Source organism: Melanerpes formicivorus, unplaced genomic scaffold (assembly GCF_026170545.1).
Source record: "Melanerpes formicivorus ecotype bairdi unplaced genomic scaffold, bMelFor1.0.p_v2 SCAF_5, whole genome shotgun sequence".
Classification (NCBI taxonomy): domain Eukaryota; kingdom Metazoa; phylum Chordata; class Aves; order Piciformes; family Picidae; genus Melanerpes; species Melanerpes formicivorus.
The window spans coordinates 11,416,701-11,437,527 of record NW_027142357.1 but is presented as its reverse complement, the minus strand read 5'-3'; the positions used below and the strand labels follow the sequence as shown (position 1 = coordinate 11,437,527).

Genomic DNA, 20,827 nt, shown 5'->3' with positions numbered 1-20,827 from the left:
CCATATGGCATGTGGCACCCAGGCCACCAGACAGTGCCCTGCATAGGGCCAGCTAGGAGACAAAGCAGTAAGGAAGTGGTTTGTCTATAAGCTGCAGCAGATCTCTGCAAGCATGGGCTAGGAGCAGGTGAGAAGGACCTGTGACCTTTCAAATGGCAGAAAAGGCAGGGAGAGTATGTGTCAGGGCTGGGGTCCATCTAGGAACAGCAGGAGATGGAGAAATAAGCAGGGATGAGCTACCAATGTGTCCCCTGCCACTTCTCTGCAGGTGCCCTCTCTGAAGTCCATCAAAGGAGGGCCACTGAGCATTCTGAATCAGCTGTCATTGACAAGAGTACTTCAAATGCTCCTGTGATGGCTTGGCATTTCCCACATTTTCACACACGTAGCTTCATGACATCACCCATGCCCCCTTTTCTGCAGGTTCTCATTCTGCCTTGCCTCTTGGTCAGCTTGTCTCAGCTACATGCATCCTTCTTCCCCTCTTCACCCAATTTGCCTTGTTAAGCTAAATCCCTCTGCTTTATTTCAAATGGGATTTGCCTCCCAAGCAAGTCTCTTTAAAAGGATCATCTTGGTTCCTGTAGTTCTTAGGGTGTGCAATCCTTGAAGCTTGGTGTAGTGCAAGGAGAGCTATTTCTCTGCATAGCACAAGGTATTTTTGGTCAAAGTGTGAGTGGGGTGAGCATGCCCATCCCTTTAAAATGGACTGTAAACCATTACAAGAAGAAAAAAAGAATCCCCACGCTGATTCAAACCTGGACCCCGACTGAATTTGGTTTTTTGTGTAGGCAACTCCATCTTAAGAGCTTCTTCAACATGAATCACCCCAAGTCACAGGCCACTGCTGTGAGCCAGGTCTGCAGGACATGAAACACTTTACACACATCATGAAAAAAACAAACAAAAACCAAAACAGGTAGCACTTACCTAGATGAGCAAAACAGACATTTCAGCACAAGCATAGCCTTATTGAGGGTAGTTTGTGATGACTCCAGAGTATGGAGAACCCAGGCAAGGAATACTTGCTCTAATAAACCATTCTGTTTATTTCAGCTTAGCTTGTGTTTGCTTCCCTTAGATATTTGAGTGAGATTTAAGGGAGGAAAGCTTGAAAAAAAAAAAAAGGAAAAAAGAAGAAAAAAGAAGATCAGGTCTCCATTAGCTATGTTAAAATACTGGTGGCAGGTGGGTTAGGAAGCTTATAAATTACCCAGGAGCTACACCCAACTGACAGGTGACCAGAAATAATCCCTTATGTCTAATGACCCCCCTGTCCTCCCTCCCTGGCAGCCTTGACTAATGACATCTTATGGCTTGCAAAAATGCTGCTGCAAGAGGTGAATCTGGGAGACGTGCTGGTGAGCCCACAACCACAGGGCACTGGAGGAGAAGGACAACTGCCTGCCTGCAGACACCAGGGAATGGGAAGCAGAGGTCAAGTCATCCAGATCTTCATCAACCCACAGATTATATGATCATTTATTATTATTATTTATTGTTATTAGTAATTATTATTTATTACCTTAGACCAATGGTATCCAAATTTTGCAGCTGGAGAAAGCAAGTGGTATCTTGGGGTGAATCAAAAGCAGCGTGGTCAGTAGGTTGAGGGAGGGGATTCTGCCCCTCTGCTGTGGCAAGACTGCACCTGCAGTACTGTATCCAACTCTGGAATCAGGAAAGATATGGAAATTTTTGTCCAGAGAAGGGCACAAAATTGATCAGAGGGCTGGAATACCTCTGCTGTGAGGACAGGCTGAGAGAGTCAGGGTAGTTCAGCCTGGAGAAGAGTGGGCTCTGGGGTGACTTTACTGCAGCTTTTAAAGGGGGCCTATAAGAAAGATGGGGACCATATTTTTTTTAGCAGAACCTGTTGTGACAGGACAAGAGGTGATGGTTTTAAAGCAAAAGAGGGGAAGATGTAGATTACATCTAAGGAGGAAACTTTTTACAATGAGGGTGGTGAAACACTGGCACAGGTTGCCCAGAGAGGTGGCAGAAGTCCTGCTCCTGGAAGCATTCCAGGTCAGGCTGGATCAGCCTCTGAGCAACCTGATGTAGTTGAAGATGTCCCTGTTTACTGTAGGGGGTTGGACTAGATGACCTTTAAATGTTCCATCCAACCCTAATTTTCTATGATTCCATGACTCTAAATGTTCCTCTTGGGTATCACACTGAGAAAGCAAGAGAAACTAGAAAATGTGCCTGCATACTTAACCAGAGAGGCAAGTACAGCCTGCTTCCAGCCATCACATTTCTCCCATGAGGATGAGATATGACACCTCCATTTGCTGCTCTCTGTGTTAATTTAAATCTTCTAAGATTAAAAGGTTTTCCATCTCTGGGTACACGTTCAGCATCTATCAGTTGCATGCCACACTGACTTTATTTTATGAGCTGTGAGTCTGAAACCCTCCAGCCATATCCTCCAAGTTATGGCTGCAAGAGAGAAGTTAATAACCCATTTTAAACTCCCAGCCCCATACCTGTGGGCTTCCCTACATCTACAGGGGATGGTAATGAAGTCTTGTTGGCAGAGAAGATAGCACAAAAACTCCTCTTACCACCATAGCACTGGACCAGCAGTGGACTTGCTGTGTCTCTAGGGCTGGAATCAGCTCAGGACCCTTCAGATCCACCTACGCAGAGGTGAAAGTGGCAATGGGAAACAGCAACACAGGGCAATTGTTTTGCTGGTTAATGTTTAAGTAGCTCTTGGAAAGCCCCCTCCTTTGCCCTTTGCTGCTTGCACTCTCTAACAAGGGGGCCCTTTCAACTCTTTGGTAACTTCCCCATCCCTTTGCTTCTGCTGCCTGTTTAAAACGTCCAAAGGCAGGAGTGGGAATGGCAATGCTGCAGTTTTTGCCATGTTTTCTTGTCCACCCCATTTTCTCATGAGGTACTATTCTCCTTCCCTGCCAGCCTTAGAAACCTAAACCTAAGATTATTTGGAAGGAGGGATCTGTTAGATTTGGTTGGTACCAAGATGACAACAGGTTGTTGGGAAGCAAAACAAACCAAAGAACTACCTACCATCCATATGCAACTCTTGGAGCATGTGCCTGGTTGTTCCCCATCCAGCATAGCCAACTCTCCAGAAGAAGTGACCTTTAGCCTTCCCCATACAGCTGCACAGGTCTATGTCTTCCATGCATGGCCAAGGAGTAGCATCTGGTGGACCAAGAGAGATGTGGGGCACCCTGCCAATGTCTCCCTATAAACCTCAGGCTAGCCCTGCGATTTGCTGGTTGACTTCTGAGACTTAACAGCAGCTCTGGAGCATCTCAGGCTAAGCCTGGAGCAAGGATGGTTTAAAACTATCCCCTGCCAGTTTTGGTTACAGCTTCTACAAGGCCAGGGTGGATGGGCCTTTGTGCAAGCTGGTCTGAGGGAAGGTGTCCCTGCCTACCACAGGGGGGGCTGGAACTAGGTGATCATTAAGGTCTCTCCCAACTCAAACCACTCTATGACTCTAGTACCAAAACCAGCTCTCTTCCCACCCAGCCCAACCTCTCCTAAGGTGCTGCCTACCTTCATCATAAGGGTATGATACAGCAGAGTCCCATGATGATTTGTCCCTCCTCAGCTGCAAAACCTCACACAGGACAAACAGCACATCTGAGGCTCCTTCCCCAGGGAAACTTGATTAGAGCAAAGTGGGTGGTAAGTGTTCATTAAACCTCAGCAGCAGCATTTCTTTTCAGCCTGGCTGCTCTGTGTCCCTGGTAACTGCTGGGGTGTAAAGGGTGAAACTCAAAAGTGTGATTGCAGGCAAAGAAATCCTGGTGTGACGTGTTTGAAGAGAGCAGTGGAGCATGAGGGCATTATAAACCCGACAGGAGGTCACCAAAGGGTCTGGTTTGGGAAAAGTGAACTCTGCTGGAGTTTCACCACTGTGGCCTGAGGGTTTATAGCCCCTGAGGATGCTCTGAGCTGAGCAGAGCCTGTACTGGCTCTTTTAATCCTGGGAGTTTAGGGTGCCTGAGCAATGTCCTGGTCCCTGACCTCCTTCCCACACCATCCTTACTGCAGGGCTGGAGTCCAGGTGCCTCTTGAGGCAGCAGTTGCCACTCCCCTCCCAGTTTATGTGTTACTAACACCAAGGCTTGATGTTTATCGTGTGGCTACCCATGGGAGACTTGGGTGCCCAGAGCTCCTTTATTTTTAGCTGGAAAACAGAGTGACGCAGAAGGATGGGAGGGAGAAGGGATGGGGCTCTGTCTGCTGAGACAGCCTCAATATTCAAGCTTCTTATCTGTAATTACTTGCAAATAAATCCTCAATATGTTTTTATATATATGTCTATGTATGTTTATAACCAATCCATGTCCTGCTTTATATATGTATTTATATATAAAATTCACGGAGGGAGAGTATACTGCAAGTAGTTCATGAGGTCTTATATCATCAGGACTCATTTTCCCAAGGGTTTCAGTCCCAGCAGGTAACCATACATCAGTGCTGGCATGGCAGCCCAAGTGTATGTTAGGAGAGAGACACACTGGGCTAACTTCAAACACAAGGTGAAGTTGGAAGAGCCTTGTCTTCACCAACTGAAGCATCACAGCTTATGAAAACTGCTTTCCCCCATCATGTTCCTGCATTTGCCTTATGGCCCTGGGCACTGGGGTGAGGTGGAAGCCTCATACCAACACTGAGCTGACTAGTTGCTGCCAGCTTGTGAGACTGAGGTCTGGCACGGGACTCATCAACTCAAATCCTTTTAAGAAGCCTTCTTGTCTCCTGGCTAAGCCATGGCAGGGCCTGGGCGGGGTGAGGTGTTCTTGTGGGAGTCTGTTTGCCTGGGCAGATCACAGAATCACAGAAACATTCAGGTTGAAAAAGACCCTCAGGATCACCAAGTCCAACTGATAACCCTGCTCTACAAGGTTCACCCTTAAACTATATCCTCAGGTACCACATCCAAATGACCTTTAAACACATCCAGGCTTGGTGACTCAACCATCTCTCTGGGCAGCACATTCCAATGCATGACCAGACAGTCTGAAAATAATTTTTCCTAATGTCCAGTCTAAACCTACCCAGTCATAGCTTGAGGCCATTCCCTCTTGTTCTATCACTAATTCCCTGTGAGAAGAGACCAGCACCAGCCTCTTCAAAATGTCCTTTCAGGTAGTAGTAGAGAGCAATGAGGTCTCTGCTCAGCCTCCTGAGAGGACAGACTCAAATTTCCACTAAGCCCTGAACTGGGAGTGCTGCAGTGGAGCTTTCCAGGCCCAATCATTGCCTACTCCTGGACAGACTCAGCCCTGTGGGGTCGTGTCTTGGTGATCAATAAACCAGAGAGAGAGAGGCCTCATGTAAAACACTGGCATCTGTAATGGAGATGTTTGGAAACTATCCAGTGCTCCTCGTCCCTTGCCATCCAAACCTGAGAAATCATCAAAAATCAGCCATTTTATGGAAATGCTGAAGGCAAAACGCTACTACAAGGGTGAAAAAGCAGCAAGCTGCAGTGGCCTTGTGCATTTTCTTCACTGCAAAATTTTAAAACTACATTCTGTTGTTAAATATATATATATATATATATAAAATAAAATCTACCTCGAAATCCAAGTGGGGCACAAAGGGAGCCTGTGCTCCACAGTATCTATTCCTCCCTTGCACAGCATCTCTGGCTTCCTCCCACTGGGGTGATGCTCCTCATGAACATCTCACCCCAACACCAACAGGTCCTCTGGTCTCTCTGGGAGATTCTTCCATCTTCTCCATGCTATGGCTTTTTTCTCCCTGGGTATCCACGATTTGTGGTATCAGTAGTCCAGAAGTCTGAGGAAATTCTTGGGAGCAGAAATGGCAGCAGAAGAAATCCTATTCCTTTTCCCCCTGCTCCCAACCTCCTGCCCCATTAGAGCTTCTTTTATGATGAAATATGCAGAAAATTGTTGGGTTGCTAATGATTTGAACTCCTTCAGTCAAGACAAGACTTGGCTTGCAAAGAATGTGAATAATTTATCTGAAGATAATAATGAGAGGGAGAGCACAAGGAAAAAGGAGTTTGTCTTTCATTCCCCTTGGTGCTGCTCCCAAGGCTTTGCCCTGCCCAGAGTAGCTATTCCTGATTATCCCAGTTGGGTTATTTACATAGGGACCTTCTTTGGAGCCTTCCTTTTTGTTGTAATGCAATCCAGCATGGATGTAATTGCTAAATAGGAGGGGAGAAACAAACAACTGAATTAAAAAAACAACAACATTTTTTGTCCCCAGATTTACCCTAAACCTGTATTCTTTTGCATCCTTGCATATTCTGGACTAGCTTTTCTCAGTAGAAGGTCCTGGTAACAGTGCAGTAATCCAGCTTCCAGTTCCAGCCTTGTTAGCACAGTGACTCATGCTCAAGAAAACTCCTTGTGTTGGCTAAAACCAGAAGTCCTGACACCACTTTTTTTTTTTTTCTTTCTTTCTTTTTTTTCCCCCTGAGAAACCCTAGGAAGGGCAAATATTTGGCTTCTGGAAAAGTATCATGGCTGAAAACCCCCTCCAGATTTAATATTTGAAATGTCAGGAGGTTTTTTTGACTGCAGGAAAATGCCTGGGAGCCTTACACTATGTGAGGCAACTTTGAGAGGCAGATTCAGTTCTTGGTTCTGTGTAACATCCTGCAATGCTTCAGTGGGCCAAAGGCATAAAGACAATTGCAGATCTACAGCTCAGCTACTCTTTGCAGCAGGCAGGGAATGTTGAAAAGGAAGGGGAAAGTGGAAGTAGGAAACAGAGACTCCAGTGCATCTCTCTTCTTGATGTGAGCTCCCAGGACATTTCTAAGGGCAGATCATGAAAAGTCTACTCCTGCTGTCAAAACATAGCTGAAGGCAAGGAGCACCAGCAGCAGTTAGAGCTGAAAAGGTAATTCTGTTTAAAGAGATGCCTTTTTGGTGATGGGCAGCTTCAAGTCTGATTCACAAAATAATGCAGGGAAATTTCTAAAAAGCTCAGACTTTTTCCCCCCCCCCCCCCCTGTCCATCTCAAAAGGGACTGATCTCTTCCTTTTCAAAGCAAAGAAAGGTTAAGCCTAAAAATCTAAATTCCTTGATCCATCCTCACATTGCTGCTTCTCTTGCCCTGTCTTGACCTTGCTGTTCATTGGGTCACTCACAAAAATAAAGCAACTTACCTGGAGGTTTCTCTGCTTCCCATCGTCATCACCTGTCTTTAGCAGAGCATAGGAAGGGAGTGAGCTTGGTTTACTATCCCTGCTTGAAACCTCCTTTAGCCAGACCCCACATTAATGGCAAAACCCCTAAGGGTGATGCCTTGCCTGAGTGAGAAAGGACAGAGAGGGAGCTTTGCAAAGACAGAGCCTAATTTAGTTGATCAAGTTGCTTGGTACAGTTTTGTTAATCAGAATGCAACATAAGATTCTACTTTGTCAAAACTGGGTCAGCCCCTTGCATAGATCCCTCTTCCTTCCTTTTCTAGACACTGTTGGGGCAGGTGAAGATGGGAGCAGAGTTCTGCTGAGGCTCATCTGTTTCTGGGTGGCTAGTGACAGTGGGGAAGCTTCCCCAGGGTCATCCCAGGTGTGCAGTGGGGCCAGTGGAGAGGACAAACAGAGCCCACAGTGATGCATGGCTTAGAGCCCACGGTCTTGACTTCAGCCCTTGCTCAGACGAGCTGGTGTAGGGCTGTGCAGGATGGCACAAAAACATGCCTGCAGATAACGTGACTTTAATTACTATTAATGACTTAGTTGTGCTCTCCACGGCCTGCTTAAGACAACCACATTAATTGCTCACAAACAAGCTCTGGACTTGTTCAAGATGTAACAGAGACAGCAAGTCATTTAAACCTCATCCCCTGCAGGTTTGGCCTCTTGTCATCCTCCTTTCAACCTGCCACACAAGACACTGTTTCTGGTGCTCCAGGGTTTCTGTGTTAGTTTTCTGATAATTTTTCAGGTTGACCTGGTGGCCCAAGGTCTTACTTCAGGGTGTTTCTATCTCCTTGGGGACTATCATCAAAGCATGGAAGATCACTCCCAACAGCAGAAGGGGCACATCTCAAGCTCTGTGACTCAAGGCCTGGAGGTACAGAGGAGTCTTTTCCCTACTCAGGTGCTTCTTTTTCAGTTCACCTGAGAACTGCCTTTCAGTCCTCAGGAGAAATGGGAAGCAAGAAGAAGGAATGAAAGTCCAGGAGCCTTGCAAAACCTTGGCTGAACTGCAGAGAAGTCCCTCATTCAGGCTGGATGCAACAAGTTCTGCAAGACAAGGACAGACTGGAAAACTCAGTTTTGGGTCAACAGTGCTCAGGCTAGGGCTAGCATCTTCAAGGGAAAGCAGCATGTCCTAACTGCAGAAGACTTAAAAAGAAATCAATATACAAAACAAAACACTGGCAGAATCTCAAACTGATACAGGCTCCAGGCAACAAATTCAATCACCATCACATTTACCAGGCCATATTGGTCTTCAGACAGGATCTTAACACAGAGTGGGGGGGGGGTGGGGGGTGGAGGGAGGTGGGGTGGGAAGGGGAAGCAAACTTCAATTCATACAGGTGAAACCAAGAAAATCCACAGTTACAGCACCAAGAGCCACATTAGCCAAAACACAGAAAAGCCACATGGCAACCATTCCAAAGATGAGACAGAGGAGGATATAGAGAGCATCAGGGCTTGGACAAGCTTCTTGGTCCAGTCACCATGAGGCTGTTTCAAAAGAGCTTTCTTTTGGCTTTGCTAGAATGCCCATACCTCCTTGCACAGTCATGTTAACACCCCTTCAGCAGCAGCTGCTGCTGGAAGTTTACTGTGCCAGGAGACTGGAAAACCTACCACTGAGTAGCCTTTAGCCCCTTCATCATCCATCATCACTCCACTTCCCACCTCCCTGACCAACAACAGGACAGCCAGAAGGAGCTGGGAAGGGTTTCATCCCCACCGCAAGAGTTATTGCATCAGCATCCACAAGAGAGGCATGTTTGAATCAATCTGATGATTCTCATATCCTCTCCTCTCTCCCCCCAAAAATAGCTCTATTAAAAGAAAACAAAAGCAGAAATGTCTCAGAGTCTGGGCAATCTGACAGTTTTAGAGTCAGCCCTCCCCAGGAGCTCCTGTTTGGATCAACACCTTTGGTGCAGGCTGGGAGGAACAGATTTGGCAGGGGGTGTGCAGGGGTGTGAGTGCACATGTGTGCCTGTGTATCACACCCCTTTCACAACCCATGTGCAGTCACAACTCTCAACTGATGCTGTTCTCCTAACATTGACTCAATCAGTCTCAGTTATAAACAAAGCTACCAGAAGGCTCCCTCTCAGGAAAGAAAAATGGTTGATGGGGGGGGGTGGTGGTGTTTCCCTGAGCTTCCAAAAGCTCACTTCTGTCAGCTCCAAAAGCATGTCAGGCAGTAATTAATCACTTCAGGGTATTTGCTGATATGTAATTACGTGCAGAGAAAGGTTTGGCAATACAGTTTTCCATCAATCATCACTGCATATCACTCATGTAGGCTAGGACATCTCATAACTTGGCTGCCAGTTATTTCCAATACTAGTTTCAAGTAAACTCTAAACCCTCAGATTTCAAGTGTTTCATGTCACATTCCAGTTCTAAACACCTCCAGCAAGATCCTCTCCTGCCAAGCTGCACAGGAGACTGATTCACAGAGTGAAGGTTTCCAGAGTCACACTTGATAAAGTGCAATGACTTTAATGGCAGCTTTTTATGGGGGGTGTTTTCTCTCAGGGCTGTGTAGAGATTTTCTGGCACACATGCCCTTGTCCCTGAGGCTGTGCAGAATCCATCCCACCTTGTGAAGCAGGTTGTACTTTTGCAGGACCCTGCTGCTTGCTTTTCCTTAGGAACAATACTGTGATTGCCACTCCTGGGAACTTTATCAGGAGCTTTGTGGTATTTAGTGGTTTAACAAAAGCTAAAGCCCACATCCTGGGGGTAGCTTTGCTCACTAGGGAGCTCCGCCTTCCCTCTCAGGTGTCAGAAGGAAAGGAGAACTTGCAGCACCATGGGTGACATGGGAAATAAAAAGGAGCCAGTTCTTAATATTAAACAAAAACCCCAAAAAGTAAGTCATGAGTTCTATGCCACTTTCAAGATTTTGCAGTAGTCTGACTCATGATTTTTAATTTTTCTTTTTAATTTGAGGATGTAAAGGAGCCCTTTCTACCTGCACATTCTTGATGCAGTCACAGCCCTCTTCCAGAAAAAAATGAATTTCATAGCTTTCCTGCAAGCTGTGGCGTGGCCCTTGGTCTGTGCCTGTGTGCTGAGCAGAGATGCAGAGGCTCAGTGCTTCACCAGTGCCCAGCTAGCTGCTCTCTCTCATAGCACGTAGCAAGTCCCTTCTGGTCCCTGTCATGATGTGTCCTTGTGGATTTTAACTCTCTCTGGGAGACTTTAGCTTGTCTAACTCTGCCTGCTGGAAGTAGTTTTGTTCCTTCTAAGAGTCACGTATGCAGAATTTGCATGCAAAGCCTTCCTTACGAGTAAGGCTAGGGAAGTCATCTAGAGAAAACACAGGATGACTGCAGTAACCGAAGCCCAGCAGGCTGGGGTTTTCCACCCACAAGGCAAACAACAAACTGCTGGCAGAGCTGGAGATAAAATCATGCTTTCCCAAAGGTCTGACTTTGCATTCAGAAGCAGGGTGCTTGAGGGTAAGGACAAAGAGATGCACCCCAAAACTGTGTTTATAGTAAGTATAATCAGTCTCCTGAGGATGAAACAGAGAGCCATGAAAGTCCAAAAATGCCAAGTTAATCATGCAGAGTCAAACATCACATTACATGCTCTCTTCCTTCTATACAAAGTTAAAAACCTAAGTCTAAGCCCTTAAACAACGCTGAGTGTGGGATGCTGTTTGGAAACCCATGTCAGAAGAGGATCTGTTAAGACCCATCCCAGACTGCCTACAAACACAGACTGCTCATTCATGGCATCAGAGACACCAGACACAAGTTTGGTCCTAAAGCTTTGTTTTGGGTAAAAGTGAGCAGCGACAAAATCAAGAAGCAATACAGCAATAAGGCTGAGCCTCTGTGCCGCTATCAGTTGGTTGGTTTATCTCACTTTATCAAAGAATGATAAGTGGGGTGCTGGGGAGCAGTGGGAGCTCTGCCACCCCTGTGCTGTGCCTCTGTCTGTAGGCCTTAATTAAAACCTCTAGCAACCATTTCACTCTCATCTGGGAGACTTAACTCCCAGCAAAGTGCAGTTCCCATAGAGGATGCAAAGAGATGATCTCCTTTCCTTGCTCACCCTCTGCCCATTAGGCACCACTTCTGGCCTCCGTGCTAGCACTGTTGGAGAAAAGGGGAAGCAGGGATAGGGAAGATGATTCATCCCTGGTCCAGCTCCAGCCCTCACCCTTGCTGATCCCTGCCCTGGGACATGCCCCAGCTCCTGCAGCCAAACAGCCAAACAGTGTAGGGATACTCCTGGCTGCTGAATAGGTTGCAGGAATTGCTGGAGCAGGCACAGCACTGTGGCTTCATCTAGAGGTGTCCACTTGCAGCCCCAGGGGAGAACAGGAAGCAGCCAAATGGATGTGGCCTCCAACCCCAAGTGAGCTGGGCTTGGTCCACCTCCAAAATGGTTCCTTTTTATAACATGGAGTTGAGCTGTGGCTGAGGGATGCACGTCAGAAGTGTGGCCTTTTCACTCTGCCCTTTTGGGTAGGGTGGGGAGAGGGAACTTACCTGGGAGAGAGCTGCCAACATGCACAGACAGGCAGGACTGCTGTCAGCAGTTTAGGATATTCTCCATCCCTGTGTTGTCTGAATAGCCCTGGTTCTGCCCAGCATAACACTTGATGTAGTGTGATCCCCATGATTGGCATCACTGTACCTGCTTAGGTGCTGCAAAGGGGCTAGAAAGGGAAAGATAAAACCTGATGAGAACAATGAAAAGAAAACTACCATCTCAGTGCCAGGGGCATGGCCTCTCTCTAACCCTATCACACATGCCAGCCCTGGGGAAGTCCAGCACCCCATCTCCTCAGCTTCAGGGAGGGAGAAAGACAGGTTTTTGATATAGGCTGGACAGGAGGAGCAGTATGCCCCCAGGTCAGGGGCAGACTCCACCATTGCTTTTTTAACCTGTGGAGGACTAGCCTCTCTGGAGATCTACATCATCCCCCAGCCACTTAGCTTTTGCCCACTTGAGGCAGAGAGGATGTAGGGCTGGATGCCGGAATGGACAGATATGGCTGAAGGACCCCGTTGATCTCACCCAGAGTGGCCCAGGGAAGGAGAAAGCCCTTTCTGGTGGCCCACAGCTCCCCCAGAGGAATGTGAGCTATGCAAGGACCAGAGGTCAGTGCAATCAGGCACAGGGAAGGGTGGCTGTAAAAGGGAAAGATAAACCAAATAAATCAGGCTGTGGGAAGAGGAAGAGGGCACAAGTGCACAGAGCTGCCGGAGGATGGTACAGGGCAGCCCCTCCACCTCCAGGCAGAGGGAGGGGGGATGTGGGGGATAACCTGGGCCACAGACCAGCTCAGAGATGAGGGATGCAGACCACAGGCAGCATCATCACAGAGGTGGTATCCACAGAAGGGCAGATGATGGGGAGTCCTGGGATCTTGGCCAGAGCAAAGGGAGAAAAAAAGTCTCCTGGTTTTCCTCTGGCAGTATATAATAAAAGCAACAAAACAAACCCTAAAAAAAGGAAAATGCAGGGGGGAAAAAACATGGAAGCAGTGGATTGGGTACAGATTGAAAAAGCCCTCAGAATATTAATTTCTTTTGTAATTTGGTATATATTCTTGCCATAATAGGAGATGGCAGCCTGTGTTCACCACTGAAGCAGAAGAGAAGAGTCTCCTTGGAGGAAGTTACAAATGATTATGAAGTGTTTTAAAATCTGTCATTTTTTTATGTTTAGACAGGAGATCTCCCTTCGGCTTGAGCATTGTGCAAGCATTCATTCCTGCAGCTCCAGCTCTGTACATCAGACTATCTTTCAGAGTCTTAGGGGAGATGGATGGACATTGTGAAGACGCTTCTGGTGACTCGCTCCCCTTTCTTGAGCCCTCCAGGGGAAACCTGTTATCCAGACACATGTTTTGGAGGTACAAAAGTAATCAGGTAGCTACACTTCCTTACCCAGAGTGCAGAATAAGCCCTTGGTGAAAAGAAATCTCTGCTGGTTCACATCCATTCTGTGTAAGCAGGAGAGCTATAATAGACCCACACCAGATGCTCTGGATCTTATCCCACCTGGTATGGTCAGAGATGAAGCACCCTGGAGGAGATAGTAGCAATATAATCCCATCTTCCTCAGGAAAATACAGAGAGCCCAGCTCCAGTGCAAACTGAGAAACAAAACATTAGCCTGCTTGTCTGTGTAGAAGCAGATGGGAGATATGACTCTTGGTGTCTCCAAAACTAGTGAACTGTGCAGTTGTGTGGCTTTTAGCTTGATTTCTTAAGATGCAAAGCTTGTGAAATGGGGACCTCCCATCCCCCCAGCCAGCCCACCATCCCAGTCCTAAGGAACTTTTGAACTGTTTGGTCAGTCTCCCCCACATTTGGCAAAGGAGGTGAAGTCTGACTGACACAAAGTGCCTACGAGCCTTGCGAAAATAGGTGACTTGCTCGAGCAGAAAGAAAAGTGCTATAAATATCCTGAGTGAGGGAGAATTCATCACTCACTCAGCTCTTATTATACTGCAAAGAAAGCTGTTACAAAATCCCCTGCCACAAAGAAAGGCCCAAGCATGAATCACTCCTTGTGAGATATCAAAGAATCCAACCACAATGGTGAAGCCAAAATGGATCCAGACATCCTTGGTGCTCTTGCTCCAGCCCAGGTATTCACACTCACTGCCTGGCTTGTGATCCTGTGATGGGCACCCTGCCCCTTTGGCTAAGATCTCCTGGGGACAGAAAGCCATCTGTTTCAAAAGAGATAACATCTTCCTTTGAAGATGCTGTCTGCAAAGGGACTGAAGGGTAGTAACTACCAGAGCCTCTTTGCCATCCACAGCCTTGAATGTACTCCTGAAAAGATATGGGGACATGGTTTTATGATGCATAAAATAGAAGAGAGAGGAATCAGCATTACAAGTCCATCGTCTCTTCCTCCCACTGCGTCTCATCTTCTTTTTGCCCATGGCTGGACTCAAGCATGCCAGGGACTGGGACCAGCAAGTGGGGTTAACTACAAGTCTCAGCTGGACCAGGGGCTGCAAGAACAACTACAGCTCTCTGTTCAAAGCCCATTCCCACAGACCAGGGTGTCTCTCAGCTTTTGTGAGCTGTTAAACCAAACACTCTGAATACGGTGCTCTGGCTCTGTGGGGGTTTAGCAGGCTAAAAGAAACTCTTACAGCACTGTTTGGTGAAGACAGTGAAATCAGGTGAGATGTGTGGGGCAGAAGTGGCATGTGACAGAAAGGAGAAAAGGAACAGTTAAAAGTTGAAGTCTGAAGGTTGTGGGGATGAAACTCCACTATCCAGGAACATGAAGAGGGATGGATAATGAATACCAAGATAATGTAGATGCCTAGAATAACCTAAATAGCCTAGATAACCCCTAGTCTGGGGCATGCCATGGACATCCATCACTGAACTGGAGCCATGGAGCCTGCTATGATCTCACTCAAATCTTCACATACCATAGCAACAGACAGACAGCATTACAGACCCCAGGGTTGCTCAATGCATGGTCAAGGTCTTTGAATCTGCCACAGGGCAATGTATAGGAGGGTGATGGCGTCTGAGGCTGTTGACTTATGCTGGAAGATTCTGCTGGAGTAACCAAGTTCACCCTGAAGCTAGCGACAGCAAGCTTTTGGAGGGTAGGAGTGAAATGGATTCAGATCAGCATTGCACACAGGCAGGGGTGCCAAGGACAGTGACCAAGCCGATAGAGGGTCACCAGTGGTGTGAAAGGCCATGGAGAAATGCCTATAGCATTGCAAATTCTACAGTGTCTATTGCTCAAGAGAGTGACTCCCACTGTGTCTGTGGGATGCTGCTCTCTGCAAGGTCTGAGGACAGGCATAGGCTATAGAGGGGAAGGTTTTGATGAATTTGTTCCGCCCGATGAGCTCACATCTTGGCAGGATAAGCCTGCAGGTGATAGTAAGCTTAGTGGCTTGTTTTCCAATCTCCCCCCATCCATGACTCAAGCAAAGACCAGGTCTTTTGCTTGAGGTAGAACTGATAGTGAAGGCTTTTCTGAGCCTTACCTGTTTTTCTGCTCCTCCTTCTTTTCTTATCTGTTTTCTCCTTTCCCCAAAGTCCTGTGAGTGCTGTAGCCAAGTCACCTCTGAAGTATGAGCCCTCCTTCACCAACAGGCCAAACCATTCCCCAGTATAATCCTGGGTAAAACCAAAGCCCCACATCTTCTCTCCTCAGGAATTCCTGAGGGTGGGAGCCCTGGGCAAGGAAGGCAGCCCTGCTAACACAAGGGAGATGGATGAGAAGGGCAAACCAGATGTGTATTTACTTACTGTGTGCTCTTTGTTGTCTCTGAGAGGCATTTCGTGCAACAAAATGATCATATCACAAAACCAGCACCCACGGGAAGCTATAGAAGCCAGCAAGCTCTGTCTCAATTATTACTCCACTCAAAATCAAGAGTTTTCAGCACTGGAAGCTTAAATTGTGCTTCTCTCCTAAATCACCTTGACAACACTCAGGTGTAAGCAGTTCCCCGGTTGGTATTTTAGAGGCATTTTCAAATTTCATCCCACACCATTCTTCAGGTGGAGTACTTGAGTCATCAGACCCTCTGTCTCTCAGATCTCTGGGAGATCCCAGCAGCCCTGCTCCATCAAGAACAATCAGCTGTAGAGGAGCATTGTGCTTTGGTGCCCTGCAGGACATGCACGTTGCCTAGATGATTTGAGAGAAACTTGCCTTGTCTAACAACAGGCCACAGCGTTTAGTTTCCTCTCCTAGATTAGTCATTCTTCCCAAATTTCCTTCTTTTATATAGGGATTCCCTCTGTTTCCTGCTACAAGCTTCATTTTGTCTGGTATTATAAGCACTTGGAAGTACTTATACTGCCAGAGAGACCAACTTATCCGTTCAGCTATTTTTATTCCTCCTGCCATAGCATCTTGAGAATTGTTTTTCCAGAATAATCTCTGGAGGTCAGGAAGGGAAAGAAATAATCACAGTTGAATGGATTGAAGGCAGTTTCCTACACAACAAGCTCAAATAATCATGCCAAAATCTTAAATGTTGATACTTCATATGGAAGGAAGTTCAAATCAAAGCGACACTCTTTAAGTATCACATCAGATGTTCACATCAGGTCTGGGTGCTGGAGGTGCTAGTTCATTGGGGGAATCGTTAGGGAGCTCAGTGCATTGCACTGCTGAAGACTAAAGGGTTTTGGTGTCTTCCCAGGACTATTAAGCCTCAGCTGAGCATCCCTCAAAAATTGCTCTTGCTGTCAGCATGCTCAGGTCTGGCACCTAGAAACGTGGAGAGATCAAGCCTCTGCAAACATGGATTTGTTTGGAAAAGGATAATCGAAATATTTCTGGGCTCTGCTCATTCTTCATGGCTGTGTTAGTGTTTGGGGAGTCAAGTTCCATCTTGCTGCTTCTTGAAGACAGCATGGCCATGCTGTAGCAACCCAGCCTTGCCCACCAGCACAATGTGTGTGGATGTCCTTTGTGCACAGCTGCTCTGTGTGCAGGCACATGCAGACACTGGCCTGGAGACCATGGGCTGTGCTGTTTAGGAAATACTGTTCCAAGTCAGTAAGCAGCTGCTTCTGACAAAGCTGTGCCAAGGAAACTAAACTTTGCCAGTGGCTTTACCCTGGCTTACATCACCAACAGCATGGAATCAGAATCATTTTGATTGGAAGAGACCTTTAAGATCATCAAGTTAACTGTTAACCCAGCACTTCCAAGTCACTGCTAAACAATGTCCCTCAGAAACACATCTGTAAGTCTGTCAGATACCTCCAGAGATGATGACTCCACTACGTCCCTGAGTAGCCTGTTCCATTGCTTTACAAGCCTTTTGGTGAAGACTTTTCCCCCAAATATCCAGCCTAAACTGGTCAGTGCAAGTTGGCATTCATCTGGTCCCAGCAAGCCCTAACACCTCAGCTGTGTCAGCCATCCTCCAGCTTATACTTCACATGGGTGCTCTAGGGATCAGCCTACACCTGGTGGGTAATTATGGAGGGTGCAAGTCTAAACTAGATCATTCTTCTGAATTACCCCTGTGGATACTTGTAACAAAAAACTGTACTGAGACACAGTGCAAAAACACGTTCTCTTCATTACATTAAACCAGAAAGAAACCAGCACATTTATTCCTTGGTGAGAGCTTTCCCTTTAATGCTGAGCAGCACATCTGAGTCAGGATAGCAAGCTGTGGGTAATCCAGGAGACTCCTGGCATGCAGGGCAGGTAATTTAAGCCAGGCAGCCCTAGCAGAGGGGATGCAATACTGGACCTGATGATCACCAGTGCAAGTGAGCTAGTTTTGAGATGCAATGGAAGCTTTTGATCACAGCCATCAACACTTCACTTGCTCTTTGTTGTCTTTTAATGGCATGTCACCAGTGGTCATCTAAACCCCTTTGTTGCCCACCACCCAGAGACTCGACCAGGTTTCCTAGGGCCCTTTCCCTCATGTTGTCACCATGAGGGGCTCATGATGAATATCTTCTTGCCATACCTCCTGTTTTGAGCTCACCCCAAAACCTTCTGGAGCCACACCATGGTTCAGCAATAGGTTGTCAGATGTGAACCACCACATATCTCGATGGCACACTGCATGGCAAATCCATTGAACTGTCTGGCTGCTGTTCTCTTAATCCTTCCCTGGCCTTCTCTCTATTGGGGCGTCATGCAAACTATCAAACAGGCCTGCTGTTGACTTTGTAGCCTTTGATCATTTATTCACAGGCTGGACAGATTCTCTCCATTATGAATTACAGGGCTCTAATTGGATTGAGAGCCCAACCTGCACCTTCCCCTGTAATCTAGCTTTAATTAATGCCCATTTATTATTGACTGTTATCAGCTAGGCTTAGGCTTAATGTCAGCTGGTTGTTACCCAGAGACCAGCAAGGATCGTTTTCATCTCCTTTATTACCCATTTCAATAATTTCCCCCCTCCCTTGTTGACAGATGCACACAAAATGTGCACCTCAGCATAAAGGATCACTCTTAGGGAACAATGGATCTTTCAAAGCCACCTAACTCAAAGGAAAGTGTTCCCATGTCTCTAGGGTCACTACCCAGGCCAGTGTGGACAAAGCAAAATACTCCTATATACAGGAGTACACAGTTTACTTTTCTTTCTTTCTTTCTTTCTTTTTTTTTTTGTCCTTGAGGCAAAAAAATCTGTACAGAGAGTGGAAATTGTTGAGGAACTACTTTGAAAGAATTGGGGCATTGTCACGTTCTTCTGTATTTTCCATTTTCTCATTTCTAACATTAAGAAAAAAGAACAGAAAAAAAACCCTCTCCTTCCTCTTCTCTTTTATCACATTTCCCTCCCCTTCCCCTCCCCTCCCCCCCAAACATAGCAGCAGTGAAAGCACCACAATACAAACTAAAGGAAACAGCAACCCAAGTACTCAGGAGAGGTTCAGAGCCTGGTTAAAAAAACTCCAGAGAGCTAGGGAAGAAAGAAGAATGCTTTGCCTCCAGCCTGGGTCCATTTTTCATTCTGCAAAACCACTTCAGGAGGCCTCCTGAAAGTTCTCCAGCAAAGCCAGAGGCTTCAAAGCCAATGCAACCATGCACCAAACCTTTTCTCCTGCCCTTCTTTGACCTACCCCGCAAGCAAAGCACATTGAAAGCTTTGCTTTCATGAGAAGCGATGAGGGCTCTGAAACAACCATGAGTGAATACTGGAACAGGTTGCTCAGAAATGTGGTGGAGGCCCCATCTCTGGAGACATTCAAGCTCAGACTTGATGGGGCCCTGAGCAACCTGATCTATTGGGAGATGTTGCTGCTCACTGCAGTGGGGTTGGACAAGACAACCTTTGAGATCCCTTCTAATCCAATGCATTCTATGGTTCTTGTGATTCTATGAGATGATGCCAGTGTATCAACAGCTGCCAAACAAGAACAGGACATTGCTTTCACCTCTCTTCAGCCCCCACTCATAGCTGCCCCCATCAGATATATAGAGGCTCACCAAGAGCCCCAGCAGTTTTGTGTATAGCTTGGTCTTTGTATACTGAGGAGAAACACATCCTCCTTCAACTCCATTGCTACAGCCTGTCTGCAAACAGGACATTGCCCATCAGCCTTGATCCTGACTCCCAGAGGGGGATTATCTGCAGCAGAATTGCAGATAAATTTGGCCCCATGAGGTCAAAGAATCTGGGCTGAAGCATCTGGAAAGCAATTCAGCAGGATCATCTCCCCCCCACTGGGGATCTGACTCACTGCAGCTACTGCTTTTGCTAAAAGCAGTCAATTCCAGGCTTTAAAAGAGGGCAGCTCCTGTTTAGGAGCACAAGCCCACGTTAACGGCCAATGTTTACCAAGCAGTGTGTTTTTAGCTTCTACACACTGTCCCTCCCTAAGACACTGCTCTGGCCAAGATGGCCAAGAACGTGAAATGTACGTGCAGTATGTAAGAGTCCCCAATGGTCTGGGGTGCTTGTGTTTGCTTATGTTTTGGTGTATGACACCAAAACACGAGCAAACATCTCTACTGCATATAGTGACAGCGATAGTCTGTGAGGGAAAGGCACAATATCAGAGGCAAGAAGAAGCAGTGAGGAAGGCTCCTTTCTCTCTCACTTGAGGTTGAAGACCTCTTTGAGAAAGGTCAGGAACAGAACTATGCCCAAAGAGAAATGCAACATCTGACTTCTGGGTCCGGAAACAGTGACAACTACTTTTTCTTGACATCTTCCTCATCCTTAGGGAATATTTCAATTCACTATTTCATGATAATTGTTGTGAAGTCGTCTGTTCTGGCCCCATTTAGTATTTTCCCCTTGCTTGGCTCTAGGTCAACTCATAGATCTCTCCTACATGAAGTTTGGAAATTGCAAAGGTGGCTTCTGGTTTTGGTGAGAAAAGAAATCAATATTCCAAAATTTTCTGCTTCAGAAGGACTCCAAATTCCACCTGGCTCCCGACCACACAGCCTCTGCTTCAGGTGTGCAGAGGAACACTGAATCTTGTTAAAATCTTCCAAGCAAATGCAATGCAATGCCTTTCTCTATCTAGGACTCAGACCACAACAGACTGACAGCAATACCAATCTGGTTCTAGTTCAGCCACTTCCTGTTGAAATTCACTCTAATGGTCAGCAAATCTCCATAACTGGATTGGATTAATAGCTGGATGGGGCTGGGGAAAAGCTAGGTACCACCCCAAAACGCTTTGCCCCCTCTGCAAGCTTGCTTTATACCGACCACCTAAGATGTTTTTCACAGGAGACAGAGACCTCTTCTCAAAGGACATAGCTCTATGAAACTTCATTCCTTTGAGGAGTTGGACTAGGTGGTCTCCAGAGGCCCCTTCCAACACTGTCCATGGTGTGATTCTGTAAATCTGTGATTGCAACATAACCCACACAGATTGGTATCTCTTTGTTGTTGTTTCCAGACCTCTGGGATGTCAGCCCACAAATCTCCCCAAATCCAGAGATGCGCAGTAGTAGGTAGCTTCAGAGAGGATTGGCCCTGTGCATGGCACAGATTGGCTCCAAGTCCATTGGATCTGAGATGATGGGTCTTGACAGTCAAAACTGTGGGTCAAGTCCTTCTCATGGGGACCATGGGGAATACGGTAGGAGGAATTATTCAAGCCTTGATTCTGGACCAAGATTTCAGCCCGTGCACATACGTGCTGTAGAAGTTCACCGGCTGGCTATGGCCATCAGAC

The 20,827-nt window shown here is 46.7% G+C and overlaps 1 protein-coding gene across 11 annotated transcripts in view; it reads right to left on the bottom strand.

Annotated features, from left to right (window-relative positions):
* The window catches only part of SH3BP4 (SH3 domain binding protein 4), a 166,625-nt gene that overhangs the window by 112,198 nt on the left and 33,600 nt on the right, over nt 1–20,827 (bottom strand). For 8 of the 11 annotated variants that reach the window (XM_068138100.1, XM_068138097.1, XM_068138105.1 and 5 more), the window contains exons 1-3: nt 3,037–7,175; nt 1,526–1,671; nt 931–1,110 (exon numbers count right to left, since the gene is read on the bottom strand). The gene's annotated coding sequence lies outside the window, so the exon portion shown is untranslated. Of the gene's footprint in view, nt 1–930; nt 1,111–1,525; nt 1,672–2,567; nt 2,643–3,036; nt 7,176–11,683; nt 11,854–13,090; nt 13,230–15,180; nt 15,391–20,827 lie in introns of those variants that run through there. The other 3 variants (XM_068138103.1, XM_068138096.1, XM_068138101.1) reach the window with 3 other exon arrangements.